Source organism: Bubalus bubalis, chromosome 20 (assembly GCF_019923935.1).
Source record: "Bubalus bubalis isolate 160015118507 breed Murrah chromosome 20, NDDB_SH_1, whole genome shotgun sequence".
NCBI lineage: Eukaryota > Metazoa > Chordata > Mammalia > Artiodactyla > Bovidae > Bubalus > Bubalus bubalis.
Genome location: NC_059176.1, coordinates 32,631,944 through 32,644,999, shown reverse-complemented (window position 1 = coordinate 32,644,999; position 13,056 = coordinate 32,631,944). Strand labels below are relative to the sequence as shown.

The window sequence follows — 13,056 nt, the reverse complement described above, 5'->3', positions numbered from 1 at the left end:
TATATATATATATATATATATATATATATATATGAAGAGCAATCTTGATAGAGTACAGAGCATTGACTATGGTGAGTAGGAGTGAAGAGAACAGTGAGAATGTTTATGGTGATGTATAGAGAAGTGGCTCTGAAGGCCTGAATATAAGCAGTGACAATGAGTTTGGGGAAGAAACGTAATATTTCATTCATTTACTCAAGTTATTGAGAGTGAGTCTAATATGAGCTATTCACTATACTGGGCAATAGGATAGAATTTTGAATATAATACATGAGTTGTTTACTCTGAGATATTTTGAAGATAGATATTTCAGGTCCTAGTAATAGAGAAAGAGAGTGTGGGTATGGCTTGGGGGGAAGAATTAGAAAAAGAAAACAGGAAATAATTTACAATTAAATAAATCATAATTTTTAACAATGCACTAATGACAGAAAAAGACTTCCCAGGTGGCGCTAGTGGCAAAGAACCCACCTGCAAATGCAGGAGACATAAGAGATGTGGGCTGGATCCCTGGGTCAGGAAGATTTCCTGGAGGAGGGTTCTTGCTGGGAGAATCCCATGGACAGAGGAGTCTACCAAGCCACGGTCCACAGGGCCTCAAAGAGTCAGACACGACTGAAGCAGCTTATCACAGATGCACACAGTGACAGAAAAATGGGCCTTTAGAGAAAGATAAAACAGTTGACGTAGGCATGTGTTTAATGTATTGGTGTGTCACATGGAGAGATGTCATTTCTAGGATACTAAAAGCTGTCAGTTTTAGTATGACAGTTTTTAGTTCAACAAAATGAGTGGAGATAGCTTACATTTGGGAGATGATGTACTGAATTATGGGAATGGAAGGAAATCACCTTGGGGAATATATAGGAAGAGAAAAACCTGAGGGCTATAAGCAGATTCCCAAGAGAAGGCCATAACTGAGGGGGGTATGCTCTGGAGGGAGAGGGCGGAAAATAGTTAAAATGGTATGAAGTAGCCAAAAATGAGTATTCTGATAGACATCTAGGAAAGAGTTGGAAAAATATGAAATATTCACTAGGGACCAATGTTAGAGTGAGAAATATTACAGTAAATAAAAAAGGTGAGATTGGTTCTGGACAATTAATAAACCCTTAGTTTCTTTAGCAAAAACATGTTTAGAATAAAGCAAGAGTGGAAGAACTCAGAATTTAATTTGTTGGGGAGTCAGTGAGCATTTAGACAGTTGAATGAGAAAGGAATAAATAAATATGATAGTAGATTAAGAATCAAAGGGGTGTTTTGTGTGCTTGTTTTGTTTTCATTTTCATAGGAGAATCTAGCCTTTTAATTTCTTTCTTTTCTTTTTTTAGCTAGGGAAGCCAGAGGAGATTGCAGCTATCAGAAAGAGGGGATATAATTAACTAGGCAAGATCTCAGAGGGAATACTGAAAAACATAAAGCCCAATGGATCAGGAGTAGAAAGAAGAAAATCATCCTTTATTTGACAAAAGGAAGCATTTCAGGTAGATCATTCTAGTGCCATTTTAATCTAAAATTTATAGAAACCTTATAGAGAGAAAAAATATTACCTTCTTTTAAAATGTTCATAGGCTGCTGACATCCTATTTCAGTTACATAATTAAATCACATTTATAACAATGGACATAGGCTGTGTCTATGCTGAGCCCTTATATAAACTCTCCCAAATACAGGGATAATTTTTAATATTAATACATATAGACTAGAACACCATACAAGCAGAGTTTTCATCAGCTGCTAATGAAAATTTATGTCCACACCTTCCACATACTACTTTTAAATATATGATAATCTTAGTACTACTAGGACAGTGGGAGAAATATACAATATACAATATTGTATACAATACACATGTATACATGTGTATGAGAAATATACAATATGTTGATGCTATCTTATAAAATCTAGTGTAGCAACAACAGAGCTAGGAACTTTGACACTTGTGTATTTAATGAAAGTCTTTTGGTTTCAAGAAAATTTGGGAAAATCACCCTCAAATATTAATTGAACTTTTCCAAGTGATTACACTGAAGAGTGGTTAGACGTGGCTGTAAGAACACAAATCTCATCATGTAACAACAGTAAATTCTCACAAGTTTCAGAATTTTGATATTACAGCATGTGCAAACATTAGCCACATTAATAATGGCTTCTGTATAGATCCACTGTCTCTATTTCTCCTTATTTTGCTTTTCTTCTTTTCTTTTCTTTCACTGTATGCATTTTGTTGCTTAAGCTAACTTTTGAAACCAGTGAAATATATAAATGAATAAAATAACATGACCATATCAGTTTTGCATTCACTTGATAAATGCAGAATAGTTTCTTCAAGGATGCATAGGGAATCAGAGAAACAGCTGCCTCTGAGAAAGCAAAAATACCAGTGAAGCAGATGAAAGCTCTGGGCATCTCCCAAGTAGGGCGACAATTTGAGTTAAATGTGTCCATGACTCTGGAAGGTATGGGTTGGGGGCTGTGGCAGAGACAACAGAAGGAGAGAGAACCCTTTGAATTTTGGCCCCAGCTCTGGAAGAGGGCAGAAACCTGGTATATTCCTGTGGACCAACTGTTCCTCTCCACTTACACAGCACCCCTCCAGGTAGAGCCTCTCATGAAGGAACAGCATATCATGGTAAGAACATCCTTTCTTAACAAAGGGTGGATGGAGAATGGGTCCCCTTAGCCCACTTCTACCAAGGTTCAACTTCTCACTTTGACTAAGCAGTGTGCCTATTTGCATCAGAGGGGTACCCTGTCTGCCAGCCTACTGTGTCTATAACTACAGGTTCTACTAGGCTCTTTCGGCACCCCCACCTATATTCCTATGGCAGCCTCTGTGGTCTGTAGAGAGGAAAGAGGGGACATTCCCACTGAGTGGGACATTCCGCAAATGAGTCTAATCAGGGCAACCCATGCATATGAACTGCAGTCACTATTCAGCCCAACACTGACACCATCTGGGTGGAAAGAGGAATGAAGTGAAGCAGCCGGTGGACTGAACCCTGAGGTTTGGCTGGTCATCACTCAGAAGCCGTGGCCATTCGACTTTTGTGCTGACAGTTGGGTTGTCTGCAGAACACAAGTGAATGCGGTGAGTGGCCTGACTCCCAGCCTAGAGGACTTAATAAATCAGTGGTTCAGATCCAGGGTGGAAAAAATTATTACTTATTTTGGGAATTATTATCTTAATCTTGTTTTCTCTCTTGCATGTGCCTGACGGACAACCAAATAGCCAAGTGAGCCACCTCCATGGAAGTAAAACCTTCTGACTGCTCAGGGCACCATATGGAAGGTGGGGCAGGTAAGCTTGTAAGAGCTTGTCACCAGGGGTGGCATGATGGAGAAGATCATCAAAAAGATATGGCCAACAGCTGGTTGATTCTGTAGTAGGAGCCAGGAAATAATCGGAGGCTCCTTACCCCTTCCTGTGTCCTTAAGATGTATGCTCTGCACTAGAAACTACTTCAGGAGGCAGCCTTGAGAGTACTGTGTTACTGAGAGCTTCTGGACCATAGAGGAGACAACACTCTTAAGGCCTCCATGTAATCTCTTAAGATTCTGTTGGGCACGTGTAGTGACCTACTCCTCTTGCGGCCACCCAAAACAAGCCTCATATGTAAGTTCCCTCGTTTATTAAAACTGTCTACAAATCTGGAGTGTCACCGCCTCCCGCCCCCTCCCGCCTCTTTCTCTTGCATCTCCTTGCCTTTCACATACATGGATCAGTTGTGAATTTCACCTGGAAAATCTCAGAGTTGCTAACCCCACCAGGTCAAAGCTGTACAGGGCTCCCTTTCCTTCAGCACCCCGAGGATTCTGTAAACATAGTATAAAAAGAAGCACCTTGAATAGAGGATTGTAAACAGCATTGCAGCAATGGCCCCTAAGATCATGGCCTTCATATTGGAAAGCTTCTACATCTTTAGTCCTGCTTCAATAATGTTTGTCAGCCTAACAGTCTCCAAGAAAACCTCTGCCTCCAAGGAATGTTTTGTTTGTTGATTTGTAACATTTGGGGCTGCTCCAGGTGTGAATTGAGAACCCACTCAGTCGGTATCAGGAGCAACAATTGAAAATATTCCCCAGCAATTGCCAATATAGTAATTCCGTTGCAAACGTGGGGTGAGGAGCGTAATTGCTCAGAGCATGCGCGGCTGATATTCCACGGAGGAGCCCAGAGCTATGAGGAGGGAAGGTGGTATGGGCCAGGCTACCCTCCCTGGCTTCTGCTGTCTGGTTAGAGTCCAGCCGGAGCCATTTCTAACTGCTTTCGGATCATAGTCTTCTCTGGAGAATCTGAATTGCCTCAGATAACAATTCTCCAAGTTTCCACTTGGTATTCTCCAAACCGTCTGTTCACCAGGATTTAGAGGTAAATGATGCACGTGTATTCAGAATTTGTCGATATTTCGGTGGCAGATTTTTATTTATGGAAAGCCTCTGCTTTGAAAGTTAGTTCCAGCACGCCTGGAATGTTTTGGTGAAAAGAGACGGACCAAGACAGTGTTGACTCCTAGTCAAGGCTGAATGGTAGTGATTTTATAGCGTTGCTTTTCGACCGAGGGGCCATGGTGAGTTTCTGGTACTTTATCGAGGCTTGTGAGGCATCGTTTATGGATAGCGGTGCAGATGGTTTACACCTGGTGTAAGTGAGACTCTCGAAGGGTTCTGCCACTTAACAGGAACATGCCTAGACTAGGGCCCCGGGTTTTTAGTTGCTCTCTGCCTACTGGGTGGTTTGGGGTTTGAGAAAGTGCGTTCAGGGCAGTCCTGCAGGTGGAGGAAGGTTGGAAGGAGTACCTATCTTCTGATCTGTGCTGTGAGGCAGCCTTTCTTTGAGATGCGTTTCCTGACCTCAATGCCGCTGCTATTTTGTATTCCTTTCTGGCAGTAACTTGCAGATTCTGAAGCGTTTTAATGCGAGTCCTGAGAGAGCTTTTTAGCAACTGAAACTTGTTTGCCACCATTAGTAAAGCTTCCAACAACAAAAACGAAGAACAAAAATAAGTAAACCAAAAAATTCAGAACCTGAGGGAATGCAGAGGAAAAAAAAAAAATCTCTAACTCATAACCTCAAGAAGAAAAGGTGTTTGCTTATTGTGTACAAAACAATAGATTTAAAGGTTATTTGAAAAAAAAATTGTAGAAAGTTTGGAAGAGAGAGGAAACCTAAAAAGCGGAAAAAATGCAAAGCAATGGAAAATAGTAGAGAAAAAATCCATATGCTTAACTATTGTCTAATGGAAGTTTTAGACTATTACAGAAAATGAGGTGGGGGAAAATTGACAAAGAAATAATTCATGAAGTCCCTAGAACAGGAAGAAAAAATGGCTCCATATTGAAAAGTCATTCACTAAGTACCAGCCCCATGAATTAAAATGGTCCCAACCAAAATATACCATTATCGTGCAATTTTGTAATATCAGAAATACGGAGAGAAGTTTTTACAGGGAAAAAGGAAAAGACACCAAAACATCAGATTGTGTGATTGTAGAATTCAATCATTACAGAAAAAAAAAAATCTAAAATATTTCTGATGAAATTTTTTAAAGTTATTTACAAAGACTGACTTAAAAAATTAGAAAATTACAAAAATTTCAAAACACATCTGTATTTGTAAGTCTTGGGCATAGGCATGTTCCTCCCTATGTATATCAAGATTATTTTTCATGATATGAAGCAGGGTGTTATATAGTTGTTTTAGCAAATGTGTGTGTGTGTGTGTATGGAATGCTTCATGAATTTGCACGTCATCTTTTTGCGGGGCATACTAATCTCTGTATCATTCCAGTTTTAGTATATGTGCTGCTGAAGCAAGTACACATTTAAGATTTTGATTAATATAAATACTAATAACTAAAGTAATCAGAAAAATTATTCTATGTGTTGCAAATAGTGATCACATATTACTTCAGTAGGAGAGACAACAAATCTTTCTAAATCACTAAGTATCTTGTGTTTGACCTAAGGAGGCTAGAAAGTAAAATGTCCATTGACCATTATTTAAGTGTTAGATGTTTAGAAAATATTAAGCATTTTAATTTTTAAAAAGGTAAATTGTGGAAATTTACTATTTTGATCACTGCAGCAAATGGTAATGACTGGGTATCATCCCTGATAATCATTAGTTTTTATGTAACAATGAAATATAGTTACCAAAGAACAGCCATTATAAAAAGCAAAACTTGAATAAAGGTATTTAACATTTTATCCCTTGATTCATTCCTATGTTAGGCCATCTTGGTACCAGTGTGCCAGAAAATTTAGCCTCTACATTTCCAAAAAACATTTTGATAGGTACTGTGGATATTCTGGTTTGTGTTCCTTCTCAAAGAAAGTCATCTCTTCCCTTTCTTTCTCTTTTATATTGCATGGTATGCACCTCGGTAGCAGGGAATGGAGGGGAGAAATATGTTTCTTTGCTGTTAATACAGAAGAGGCTTTCATAAACACTGTTTCTATGGCCATAGTGCCTGTGCTTGTGCTGCTGTATGTGTGTTAACCTCATCAACCTTTAATCCTTAACTGTACTATAGGAGATTATTGAGATTTCTTTTTATAACCTCATGAAAGAGATTTTTGAAGAAGGAATAATTTTATTTACTGCATGCAGCGCAGCCCAGTAAATAAACTGTACATAGATATAGTTTATTGTATAAAGAAGAACTCTATGCAGAGCAAAGATAACTACATTTGCATGCTCAGCACTAATCCCTCATGCTTTTTGTATTTGTGCCAAAGTACTTTTGGTAATATTAATTGAAAGGGAACCACATGGTGTTTTAAATATAGTCATGGGAGTTTTTCCCATTATACAGCTGAGTAACTACACAAAACATCCATCAGTACTGACCACAACATCTAATATTGCATCATGGCATCAAACCAAGACATTATGTTTATCTAATCATTGACTTCACATCTATCTCAATCTATTTCAAGACAAGAAATGAAATGCTTGCTGCAAAATTACATTTCCAGCAATTTCTGATAAAAGAAGGAGCTGAACTTTGAATGGAGCAGTTGTTTTCTAAATGGGTTTTTAAGACATGGTATATTGGGTCTTGAGTTCATTGATTTGTACTGGACCAAAAGGCACAGGTTGAAAGGGGACATCTCTCCAGTAGAAGAGAGAGTTGGAAGATTGCTTGTTCCCTGAATCAGAGGCCTCAAGCCAAATTTAAAAACCTGCTCACAGAGCAAATTTCTTTTGATTCTTTAAAATAAAATTTCGAAACCCTATAAGCACAGCGACATCTTATATCTTTCGGGACATTTTAAAGAGAAAAATACATTACTTCAGTAGATAGGTTAAAGAACTGGAAATGGAATATAGGACCTTTCACCCTTGTGTTACCACTCGATGAATGCCACCCAGGTTTAAAGTGATCATAATTCTTTTCATTCTGTTTCACTGTGGTCATTTAAGGAGTAGTCATAAGATTTTCATTGAGATAGAAACCCTTGGATTCCTGGATAGGAGTCTATCATAGATCATTTAATATAATTTCCAAAGCTGTAAGGCTATGCTAGTTGTTAGAATATATTGACTTATCACAAACCAGAGTAAAAGGCAACATTCTCCCCAGCTTAGCATTTCAATTTTATTACTGAAGCATGCAAACATAAAGCCTTAAATTGTTTTATCCCCAGCTAAAATAACTACAGGTTCTCTTTCCATTAACTAAATCAAATCCATTTTTAATGCTGTTGAACTATTTGCTTCAGTATTATCCTGTGGAAATAAATTGCATTAATAAAAACAAAGCTTAATTCTTATCTCTAAATCCACTGTCTTCCTCATCCTTTTAGCAGACAAAAGTAAGAAGACAAATAAGAATATACAGATAGCATTTTCTCTTCCATTTTCATAATTTGGGTAGTTATGTTTCTCCACTATTATGGCCAGTAAGGTTTTTGGTTTTGGTTACAAGTGCTTCCTTTTGGAATTTAATTTTAAAACATCTATCAACATAAAGCATCCATACAAATCGGTGGCATGGAAATTCTAAGATATTTTGAAGAGAACCTGAGAGGTTCTTGTATGCTCAATAACCAGTCATCCCTGTCTTGCTTTCAAATTATTGAATTCAGGGAATGGTTGTATTACAGAAATATCTTATCAAGGCATCTTGGTTTTAAGAGCATCAGATGGGACTGTTCAGTGATCAGTCCTTTTATTCAATGAATACCTTTTATTCAAAGAATCGGGCTATGAACTCTCTGGTACAGAGAAATGTTTTATTTTTCTTGAGGAAGGCTATTCAGTTCAGTTCAGTTGCTCAGTCATGTCCAGCTGTTTGCGACCCCATGAATCGCATCACGCCAGGCCTCCCTGTCCATCACCAACTCCCAGAGTTTACCCAAACTCATGTCCATTGAGTTGGTGATGCCATCCAACCATCTCATCCTCTGTCGTCCCCTTCTCCTCCTGCCCTCAATCTTTCCCAGCATCAGGTTCTTTTCAAATGAGTCAGCTCTTCTCATCATGTGGCCAGAGTATTTGAAGTTTCAGCTTCAGCATCAGTCCTTCCAGTGAACACCCAGGACTGATCTCCTTTAGGATGGACTGGTTGGATCTCGAAGGCTATTAGAAAAGTGCTAAAACAAACAAATAAAACAAAAATCTTGCAGTGAATAAATCCAGGATTATTTATTTTATTTTGAATTCAAGATGACATGGTTCAAAAAGTGTTTTTTTTTCCTTCTCTCTCCAAATTATAGAGAAACTTGCTGGCTTTAAAATGGAAAATGAATTATTATTGGCCATTTCAGATTTGTAAATAATCCACTCAAAGGCTTACAGATGGATGACATGCAAATTCCAAGCCATTTTGAAGAGAACCTGAGAGGTGTTATTTTAATAATTTATAATGGAAACTAATGGGATGATATATTCAAAATGAGTCCAAGCCTCTCATTTCTTCAGTCTCCAGTATTCGGACCTTCTCTCCCTCCTTACCTTTTTTATTCTCTTTCTTCTCTCTCTCACCTTCATTCTCTTTCATGTTTAAAAGGAAATCAGCATATTATACTTTTAACTTTTCCATTTTGGCTTCAGTTTTGGAAGGAGACTATATGATAGACATCCTATAGAATATGAAAGTAGAATTTAAATATATGGCATTACAAGCAGGTTGATGTCAATAAATTATATAGCTGAAGAGCCTAAGCTCATAACAAATTAGATTATTGTGATGATTTGAATTTCATATTTAATGGTAGAGTTTGAAACTAGTAAAATATATAAAGATCATCCTTTAATTGATGTGATGATTTCAATGTGTAATTCATTATTTTACATTCTTTCATCAAATCTGCATCTCAAAAGACAATCTATATCTATGGAAAAATATTATTAATGTTAAATATGAAATCAGATTATCAGAGACTACATTGTATAATATGAAGCCATCTAAATGATAACTAGTAATATACTCTATGCACTCTTCTTCAGTTTTGACTGAGATTTTATAGGATGTGTAAAAATATTAAGGTCACCTACAGATAAATGTATGGAAACACTTATTTTTAGTATGTTCCATTATGTGGAGTTACTTTTGTGATGTTCTTTGTTTTAGAATTTTGTTCTTATTTAAATGAGTTTAGCTCTTAGCTATTGTCACTCTGCCTTAAATTATCCATGATATTGGCTCATCCACATTTTACGTTGTACAAAACAAATCAATGACAATCTACACCCACTCACCTGTGCCTCAAAATTAGGATAGTTACTTTTGTGGCTTATACATCAGCATACATCCTCTCTGTTTAAAGCTTTTCCTCAACACGTTAATTTCATGGATCAGCTGAGTATCATATCCTTGCTTCCCATTACACACACATTTGGATATGAACTGTCCACTCATAAAATTACACATACAATCTCACAAGGTATTTGTGTGTGCTGCATAATTTACTGAACAATTTAGGGAACAGTAACGACATCCCCCACATTGTCTATCTCTGACTAAATAATAGCTTTTGTTCTAAAAGTAGTGTTTTTCCCTCCAAGTTTTTTTTGCTAGTAATTATTCATTTGTCATGCTGCTCAGATAATGTCTGTCCTCATAACACAGATATAAGGACATTGTTTTTTTTCTTTTCCCTTTTCATTATGGAGAAGGCATTAAAGAAACAAAAAGATTCTATGTATTTCTCAGGCAAAGTAATTTAGTACTCCCTCATTTTCCTCTTTCCATGTAGACTATGATGATAGCCCTTTTCTCCATCAAAGACATTTTTAAGCAAGGACAGTTAACCCTCAGGACAAATTCTTGTTCCATTTTTCAATACTGTTAAGTATTTATATAGATAAAATGTGAGACAGTGAAATCTGTTACCCATATACTATCCAGTTGGTTAAGATCACATTTTCTCCCATGAATATAAGAACCTGGTATCCACTCAGCAAGTTGTCACTGGTTGTTCCATCACCAAATAGCATGTAATTAATTATTATCCTGAAATAAGTTTTCTGCTAACCTCAAATGTATGGGAATACCACCAAAGGAATTTTGCTAATTCACATATTAGAATGCTGATGACTTCAGTGGTACATTTTTTAAAAATTTAAGTCCTGCTATGTGCCAGTAAAAATATGAGACCCTAAGATTATAGTAATGTATACAAAAAAACACAAAATATCTGTCATAGTGTTCACTAACAGAAAAGTTAGATCTTTCTCAAAGCTGTATCCTTCTGGTGATTTAACTTCCAGTGTCCTAAAAATGGATGATTCCAGAGCCAGTGAGCTTCAGCTGAAATTTTAATATAGTTTGTGAATATTTCCCAGCACCAGTTAAATATAAATAAATCATAGTACTGTTAAATTCACTGTTATTTAGCAGTGTATCAGTAAATTAACTGTATGATGAGCTCCCCCAAAAGACCTCCAGAAAAATATATTGAAGCAAATCTAAGTTTGTTACACTTACCACAGTAAGATAGAATACCATTTTAACATAGTTTTAGTGGTGTCTCAGAAGAGGGAACTCAGGAAAGGATATTTATAGGATTCTTAAAGCCAAGGATAGATGATTACATGGTGACTTCTAAGTTAGGAAACTGGTTGGTATTGATAGAGTTTTCGAGCTAGTAGCTTTGGATTGGAGAGCAAGTGTCTTTAAGCAAGACTTGAAAAGTCATTTTTTTTATAAGTAAAGGTTTTTTAGTTGCTTCATAGTTTTCCAGGAGTATGTACTTCATGGGGCAGATAGCTAAGTTATTTGTGATTATTTTCAGTATTATTTAGCCTAGGAAAAGTAGTGTATTCCCGATATCAGTTTCATATAATATAGGACTCAAATTATGTTGTTTCAGTTTTTGGCTCACTTAGGAAAATAACATATTAGAAGGTTCTTAGAACATTTTTAGTGAGGCATTTTTGTAAAACTTTTCATTATGATAGATTTTGCCTTTGAAGCTTTTTTACTATATACTTTAGTAATACAGGAACTATTGCATGTTAAATCACTTCGGTTGTGTCCAACTCTTTGCAACTCCATGGACTGTAGCCCACCAGGCTCTGTAGAGGGTTGCCATTTCCTCCTCCAGGGGATCTTCCTGACCCAGGGATCTAACCCGAGTCTCTTATGCCTCTTGCACTGGCAGGCAGGTTCTTTACCATTAGTGCCACCTGGGAAGGCCCGATTAAGAATTTTATATATATTCTCTCAAGAAGCTGATGATATATGTGGTAAAGAATCCACCTGCAATGCGGGAGACCCCAGTTCAATATTTGGGTCAGGCAGATCTGCTGGAGAAAGGATAGGCTACCCACTCCAGTTTTCTTGGGCTTCCCTTGTGGCTCAGCTGGTAAAGAATCTGCTGCAATGCTGGAGACCTGGTTTAGATTCCTGGGTTGGGAAGATCCCCTGGAGAGGGGAAAGGCTACCCACTTCAGTATTCTGGCCTAGAGAACTCCATGGACAGCATAGTCCATGGGGTCGCAAAGAGTTGGACATGACTGAGCAACATATATATATATATATGTGTACACACACATACATACATATACACACATACATATATAATACTGCATAATACATAATGTACAAATACTATTTTTTGTGATTTGATGATTTTCCTTCTTGTTTTACTTTTGCAGGGGGAGGTCTTTCCACAATATTGTAACAGAGGTTCTATAGCCTTACTACTATCAAATTCTTTTATTTCTTAGGGAAAACTTCTAATGGCTTCAGGCCATTTAATTTTATTTAATTTTCCCTAATTAATGCACTATACACAGTTTTGGAAGGAAATGGAAACCCACTCCAGTACTCTTTCCTGGAAAATCCCATGGACGGAGGAGTCTGAGAGGCTATAGTCCATGGGGTCACAAAAAGTCGGACACAACTGAGAAAATTCACTTTCACTTTCAATCTTACATGTTTCATCTATGGTGAGTCAGTCCTGACAAATAAATTCAACATTACTGGATATATTTTCATCTATGTTTTTCTCTCTTCATGAAGTTCCCTTCTTTCTTTGTGCACCTAGTTAGTGCTGTGTTATCCTTCAAGACTGACTACAAGCATTTTCATTCTTAGGGAAAACTTCTAATGGCTTCAGGCGGTTTAATTTTATTTAATTTTCCCTAATTAATGCACTATACAGTTTTGGAAAATAATAATCATGAGATACATTTATTGACAATACAAATAATGGCAAAAATATATTTAAAAATGTATTCCTTCATCAAAGATAAAGCAGAGAAGGGAAAAGGTGGTATCACAGAAACCAAAGGTGGAAAGCTGCATTGGAATAAATGAAACCTAAACAAAACCATTTCACGAAGTGTCAAAAAATGCAGAATAGAAAAGTACAGTGACAGTGAATTGAACATGACGTTTTAAGAAATTCGAGGTAATAAGTTTGTCAAAGTAGCGTAATTGTAAGGGTGGAGATAAAAGTTGGGTTTAAGGGGCTGAGATGTAATTGAGAATGGAGGAACAATTATAGTCCATACTCAAAAGGTTGGGCATGATAGTGGAGAGAAATTAGATAAAGGAAGGGCCCATAGTTGGGACTGGGAGCTCTTTTGCTTTGTAGGAT

The 13,056-nt window shown here is 37.1% G+C and overlaps 1 long non-coding RNA gene and 1 other non-coding gene across 3 annotated transcripts in view; one reads left to right on the top strand and one right to left on the bottom strand.

The window, feature by feature from the left end:
- The first annotated feature begins 3,212 nt into the window (after nucleotides 1-3,212).
- The window catches only part of LOC123330774, a 351,279-nt gene continuing 341,435 nt past the window's right edge, over nucleotides 3,213-13,056 (top strand). For both annotated transcript variants that reach the window (XR_006546900.2, XR_006546901.2), the window contains exon 1: nucleotides 3,213-4,372. This is a non-coding gene — a long non-coding RNA (uncharacterized LOC123330774). The remainder of the gene's footprint in view (nucleotides 4,373-13,056) is intronic.
- LOC112580950 lies at nucleotides 5,720-5,821 on the bottom strand. The gene has a single exon (XR_003105409.2). It is a non-coding gene; the product is annotated as a U6 spliceosomal RNA (small nuclear RNA).